Source organism: Ictidomys tridecemlineatus, chromosome Y (assembly GCF_052094955.1).
Source record: "Ictidomys tridecemlineatus isolate mIctTri1 chromosome Y, mIctTri1.hap1, whole genome shotgun sequence".
Classification (NCBI taxonomy): Eukaryota; Metazoa; Chordata; class Mammalia; order Rodentia; family Sciuridae; genus Ictidomys; species Ictidomys tridecemlineatus.
In genome coordinates this window covers 12,160,110-12,166,450 of record NC_135494.1, presented here as the reverse complement: position 1 = coordinate 12,166,450, position 6,341 = coordinate 12,160,110, and the positions used below count along the sequence as shown (strand labels likewise).

The window sequence follows — 6,341 nt, the reverse complement described above, 5'->3', positions numbered from 1 at the left end:
TTTCTTATGCAAAGTATTTTATTATATGATCAAATTAAATTCACTATAATATATTGCATAATATATTAATGTTATTAATATATTAATATATTGCATAATATCTTAAATGTGTTGCATATAGATATTAAGTGTTAAGTATTTATTTTACGTGTTCTAACAGATCATCATTTGTAGCAATATTGAAGGTCATTCCTAACCACAGATCTAATAACTGTTTATCATTGTGAAGTTCCTTATTTGCACTTTTTTGATACGTTTATGTACAACTTAATTGTTTTGCCTCTTTTATCCAAAGCAGAGTTGGGGCTTCAGCTTTGCCAGCTTCCTTTCACTTGGACTCCAACTGCACTAAACTAACGTAAAGCACTAACAGCCCGGCACCCAGCAGCCTGCAGTGGGGAGCAGGCCGGCTGTGGCAGACGGCAACCCGGGGACTGGGTTTGGATTGGCAGGAGGCTGAAAGGCAGGAAGGAGCTGGCTGCTGTGGCCAAGGCCCTGGGCAGGGTCTCCACCCGTGAGAAACTCCCTGGAGAGCACCCTTCTAGTCTGGGGGCAGAGCAGCGGGAATTGGGACCTGAGCTGTGGGTCCCCACCAGGGCCAGGGCTCTGTGTCCTCCGGCTCTGCAGAGTCCTGACGTGGTCCAGTAGGTGTGGCCAGTGGGGGCGTCCACTGCGCAGTGTGAGCCAGGGCTCCCTGGTCTCCTGGGCTGCTCTCTGCACGCAGCGGGGACTCCAAGCCTGTGGTTCTGACGGCGGCCAGCAACACCCCGGCTCCACTCTCAGCTCTCGCCTCCTATCCAGTGGCCCTCTCCTTTTGTCCAAACCCTACCCACCGTGGGCCAGCGTGTGCCCTGTGCTGGCAGTGCCAGGAGCCTCTGCTCATCCCCGAGAGCCACCTGGGCCCGCCCTCATCCCTGCCGGGGCTTCCCTTGGCTGACAGTGGAGACAGCCCAGCGACAGCCACCCCTGATGGGAGAGTGAGGGCAGAGGCCACGTCCCGACCCACTTCTGGGGTCTTCAAACCCCACCTACAAAGTGGAGCCAAGTGTCCAAACCTCAGGCCACTTGCCTGTGACAGTGCGGAGCACTGAGTAGCCTCTCCATTAACAGCCGGCTCGTCTCTGGTGTGCTTTAATGGCCTCCGGTCTTCTGCGCACAGACGTGGAGCGGGGCAGGACTGTGCTCACCTCCTTCCACGCCCACCGTGTGCACAACAGGGGCTGGTAGTGTGAACCGCATCACCACGCCCCGTGAGCTCCAATGACTGGATACCTGAGTGGATCCCACAGCCTCCACCAATGCCCTTGATGGGGAGGCAGAAGGGCCCGTGTCTAGGCCAAGCTGGGCCAGCTGGGGTGCTCCAGAAATGACCCCATCCATCACTGACTCCAAGAGCTGCGTTATGGATGATGGCTCGTCTCTGCGGGATGGAAGCCCTGTGCCCTCAGCCACATCAAAGGAGGCCCCAAAGATCCTACAGAAGAAAGCAGCCTGACTGGAGGCAGCACTTACGGTGTCAGAGGTGGCTGACCTGACCTCGTTTGGGCTACCAGTCTGCACATCTGCTCTACATGGAGGTGGGTGCCCAGGGCGGCTGACATCCAGACACTCAGCTTGTGTGGTGAAGGGGGAAATCTCAGCAATTGCCGGGGTCGAAGCCCCCAGGGAGACCTGCAGCGTGGGCCTGGCTGACTTTGATGTCTGTTTTCTCTCAGGGCAGTGTGGACAGAGATCGGCCACTCAGGACCTGGACTTCAGGTCCCTCGTTAGCTGAAATGCCCTGAAAGGGCCTTTTGTGTCAACTGCTGGGGATTTTTAAAGTCCCAGGTCCTTTTCTGACTCCGGGGACAGATGGGATCGATGGGCCACTGCTGTGGCCTCAAGCAGGATGCAGCTGGCCCAGGGTCCTGCACAGGCCAGAGGCAGGGCCACAAAGATGAGGACTTGTGGCCCTGCCTGCCCTAGAAGCAGCCCAGCAGCCTCTGTCTACCGTCTCTATTCGGGGTTCTGTTTGGAGCTTGCGTGTCCCTCTGAGTCCTATGAGGGGGAAGGAAGCCAGGGCTCATCACCCCCCCAGGGAGATGGACTTGTGCAGCCCACAGCCCTGGGTGACGAGGCAGTCCTTAGTGCCAGAGACTGGGCAGTGGCTCCACTGAGCCACCTCGGATGGGCCGTGCCCGGGGGACGACACTTCTGCAGCTCCTGATGTCCAAGGCCAGGAGAGGACGAGGGCCCCAACTCTGCCATTCCCTTCTATCCCGACCCCAGCGATGGCAGGGCGAGACCCAGGCCCTGCTCAGGGCACAACTTCCGGGCCACCCTCCTGGGGACGCGCCCTCACTGAGGCTCCTGGAAGCAATGTTCCACCAGCTCTCTGGGTGTCCTCGTGCCCCGAGATGGCCTGCCATCAACCCCTACAGCCCGCTGGAGCTCCCCTCCTCTTCCCCCCACGCCCACCCCAGCCCCTTCCCCCACCCTGCCCTCTCTGGACGCTCTGAGGACCTCAGGTCCCACCCCGAGCCTGCCCCCGGCAGCCCTCTCTGCCGCTCACCCCGGGAAGGCCCGGCTGGCGGACTGCTGCAGCCTCTGCTGGCCCCACCCCAGCAGGGCTCATCCTGGACCCCAGCGTGGACAGGTGTGGGCTGCAGGGCCAGGAAGGACCTGGGTGTGCTGTCCTGCCAGGTCCTCCTCTGTATCCAGGCCCAGGGAGGACTGGGAGGGGAGAGGAGTTGGACGGGCACAGGGATCGGGCAGAGCTTGCACTTTCTCCTTCCCCTCCCACGTCTGGTGAGACAGGAAAGGGCTTGTTGTCCCTTGCTGAGGGGGACAAGATGGGGAGCAGCGGACAGCCAGGCGCCTGAGAAGGGAGATGAGCTTGACCGCCCCAGGTCGCTGCCCTGTGACCTCACCTGGCTGCCCTTGGTGACCCTGCCTTTCAAGCCACAGATCCTGGCAGTCCCGCCCCCCACCCCAAGCACCTGCCCCAGAGCAGAGGAGACCAAGACCTGGACGTGGGTTTTGTGAACATTCCCTGGGAACTTAGGGGTGCCACGCCCAGTCACCACAGGTACACAGTCAGGGACAGAAAGAGCAGTCCTTGCCCCTCAGTGGCTAGGTGAGCCCTGTGTCCTAGGCCACCCCTGAGGCAGCTCCCACCCCTCCCAGTGCACCCAGCCCCAGCCCTGCCTGCCCCCAGGCGCTGCCCCTGCTCACTGAAGGCTCCTTGTCACTGGGCTGTTTGTTTAAAGGCACAGAACCCCTGATCACCACCAGCAACATCTCAGGTCTGCATGGCCCTCTGGGGACCAGTCTGAGTGTCCTTTCACTGTTTGGCTGGTTTTTATTGGCTGTGGGGCTGTTGGAAAGACAATGAGGACGACTTATCACGCCCAGAGGAAGCCTGCCACCAGCAGTGAATGGCTGTCACCAGAGGGGAGGGGACGTTGGGTGGGAAAGACACCGTGAAAGCAGGAAAGGGACACTGTGAAAAAAAACGGTCTCCGCACTCTGTGGCAGGGACGGAGAGGCCCAGAGCAGAGTCCCCCAGCAGAGTCCCCCCATGAAGGTCCTGAAGAAGCCACCATCAACCACAGGCGGCCACATACCTACCTATTGGATGCTCCGCAGGATACTGGGAGGCTGTGAAGCTGTGGCCAGCTTCAGTGCAGCACCAGGCTGGGTCCACGGGGTGCTGACCTGCAGACAGGGGTGCAGACACCTGGCCGGCACGTGCCTTCCCAGCACAAGACAGCACTGGGTGTAGACGCTCGTTCCTGAGCTGGGCACCCCAAGGACCCCAGGGCTTGGAGGACAGATGCCAGCCAGCGGGTTTCCAGAATAGCCCATAACACAGGGTGGGACTGCAACAGTGGGAGGAAGGAGGGAATTAAAAACCATCAATCACGGCACACACACACACACACACACACACACACACACACACACACACACCAGTGCAGCAGGCCACCTCGGCCAAGGCTGCCTGCACAGCTCAGCGGCATCCAGCAGGCCCAGCTGCTGCACCCCGTCCCCACACTCCACCCACAGCACTCCTCCGTCCCCATCAGACCCGAGCTCCTGGTGCCCCTTCCCCAGCCCCTGGCAGCCACTGCCCTACGTCTGCTTCTATGAATTTGAACACTCTAGATAAACGGAGGGAGATTTGTAAGAAACGCTTTATTTCAGAGCAGTCATGAACTTACAGAAAATCTGCACAGTGACCAGCGGTTCCCCTGCACCTCACAGCCTGTGTCCCCTGCCGTTAGCATCAGGAGTCGGCTGCCGATCTGCGATACAGAAGGGGCCCTTCAGATGGGATACCATCCACTGAGGCCCAGGCTGAACCGGGACCTCCTCAGGCCTCACCTGATCCTCCCAGGTCCCACGTGACCTTCGGCTCTCAGACCTCCTTAGGATTTTTGAGGCTGGGACAGTTTCTCAGAGTTTCCTTGTCTCTTGTGACCTTGACAATGTTGAGGAGGGCTGATCAGGTCCTTGCCGGGCACTGATTTTCCCACCTCAGAAAAAGAATCTCATTTTATTCCTTCCAATTGTTGGCTCTGTTGACACTTTGTCCCTCGCCCCCCACATTTACAGAACCCCCCATCTCAAGCACATGTCCAGGGTTCCCCAGAGGAGCAGTGAGTGGACACAAGGAGCAGGCCTGAGGACTGCCCTATGTGTCCACCCTTTCAGCATCCCAGCTACTGGGTTCTGCCCTCTGGCTGCCCTTGAGGGTGCTGTGACTGGACATCTTCCCCTCCACATCTCTTCTCGAGAAGGTGCCCTGAGCCACCAGGGTGCCCTCCCTCCCATTGACCATTCCTACATTCACCTCAGAGGGGCCAGCATCTCTTTTGGGGCTGAGCTCCTGGATTCAACCAGGGACGGGAAGTCACACCAACCTCTCAAGAGCTTGTCAATCCTGCCCGCCTTCTCCCTGCTTAGCCCTCCCATGAGCAAGAGCTGGGTTTTCCCCCTGAGTCCACACAGTTCACACTTCTAAGCTTCCAGTTGGCTATGGCAAAGTGGATGGCTAATTAACCGTGCTGCCCAGCATGCCCTGTCCATGAGCCTGGCTACTGGTGAGCCAAGCCGTGCCTCACCTCACCTACTAAGCAGCAGTAGCCAGTTCTTCGCCTCTGCTCTGCTGAGACTCCAAGAACCAGCATTCTGCAGGAAGCCTTGACTCTAGAATGGTTTTGAGATCAGACACAAGAGGGGGGGGGATTCCCCTTCTCACATCTTCTGTAACATCACATGGGAGGCCTACACACTGCAAGGAAACAAGAAAGGGATTAAAGGTACACAGTTTGGAAAGGGAGAAATAAAACTGTCCTTGTGTACAGAAGATATGATCATTTATGTAGAAAACCCCAAAGAATTGACAAAAGTTCCTGGAGTGAATACCTGATTATATAGAGACATTGCACAACACAAAGTTAATTTGCAAAAGCCAATTGGTTTTCTATATTCCAGCAAAGAACAAATGGATTTTAAAATTAAAAACACATTACCATGTATATGAGCACTCGCAAAGGGAAATATTTTGTGATAAAGCTAAGCCCATTTTTACATGAGCCGTATGAGGAACGCTATGTGACTCTAGAGAAGGACATCTCCTGAGAACTAAATCAGTGGACATCCCATGTTCATGGATAGGAAGATTCGATGTGGCCAAGACATGAGTTCTTCCCAACTTGATCTATGGATTTGAACAATCACAATTCAAATCTCAGTGTTGTGGCTTGAATCTCTAATGACTCCCAAAGGCTTGGTCCCCAGTGCAGCAGAGTTCAGAAGAGAGGCTTTGGGGAATGATGACATCATGAGGGTTCTAACATCATCAATGAATCGACCCATTGATGGACCCATAACCTGATGGGATACAGGGAGGTGACGAAAGCTACAGGAGGTGGGGCTCAGTGGAGGGGAGAGAGTCCTGGGGACTGTGCCTTTGGGAACCACACTTTGTCCCTGGACACTCCCTTAATGTCTCCTTCTTTTCCTCTCTGTTTCCTAGCTGCCGGGAGGTGAGCTCATCTCTTCTGCTGCATGGAGCCAAGTGTGGGCTGAGACCTCTGGAGCTGTGAGCCAACAAACCTTTCTCCTTTAAGTTGGTTTTCTCCCATATTTTTGTCACAGTCATGGAAATGTGATGGCACACTCAGCAAGTTATTTTGTAGTCATCAATACACTGATCCTAGAGTTTAGCTGGAGAGGCAAAAGGGACACAGTCTGAGGACTGTCCATACCTAGCTCCAAGGTTGACCATAAAGCTACAAGACGGTGTGGGATTGGAAAAACAAAAGACAAATGATAAATGGAACAGAATAGAGAGT

The 6,341-nt window shown here is 55.9% G+C and overlaps 1 long non-coding RNA gene across 3 annotated transcripts; it reads right to left on the bottom strand.

Annotated features, from left to right (window-relative positions):
- LOC144372027 (uncharacterized) lies at positions 1 to 6,341 on the bottom strand. Of its 3 annotated transcripts, XR_013432070.1 has the most exons (6): positions 6,103 to 6,341; positions 5,111 to 5,275; positions 4,366 to 4,517; positions 4,203 to 4,286; positions 3,610 to 3,860; positions 1 to 2,037 (listed from the first exon to the last, which is right to left on the bottom strand). It is a non-coding gene; the product is annotated as an uncharacterized LOC144372027 (long non-coding RNA). The 3 variants fall into 3 exon arrangements; XR_013432068.1 differs by lacking the exon at positions 6,103 to 6,341 and having other exon boundaries at positions 5,111 to 5,818; XR_013432069.1 differs by lacking the exon at positions 6,103 to 6,341 and having other exon boundaries at positions 4,366 to 4,462; positions 5,111 to 5,814.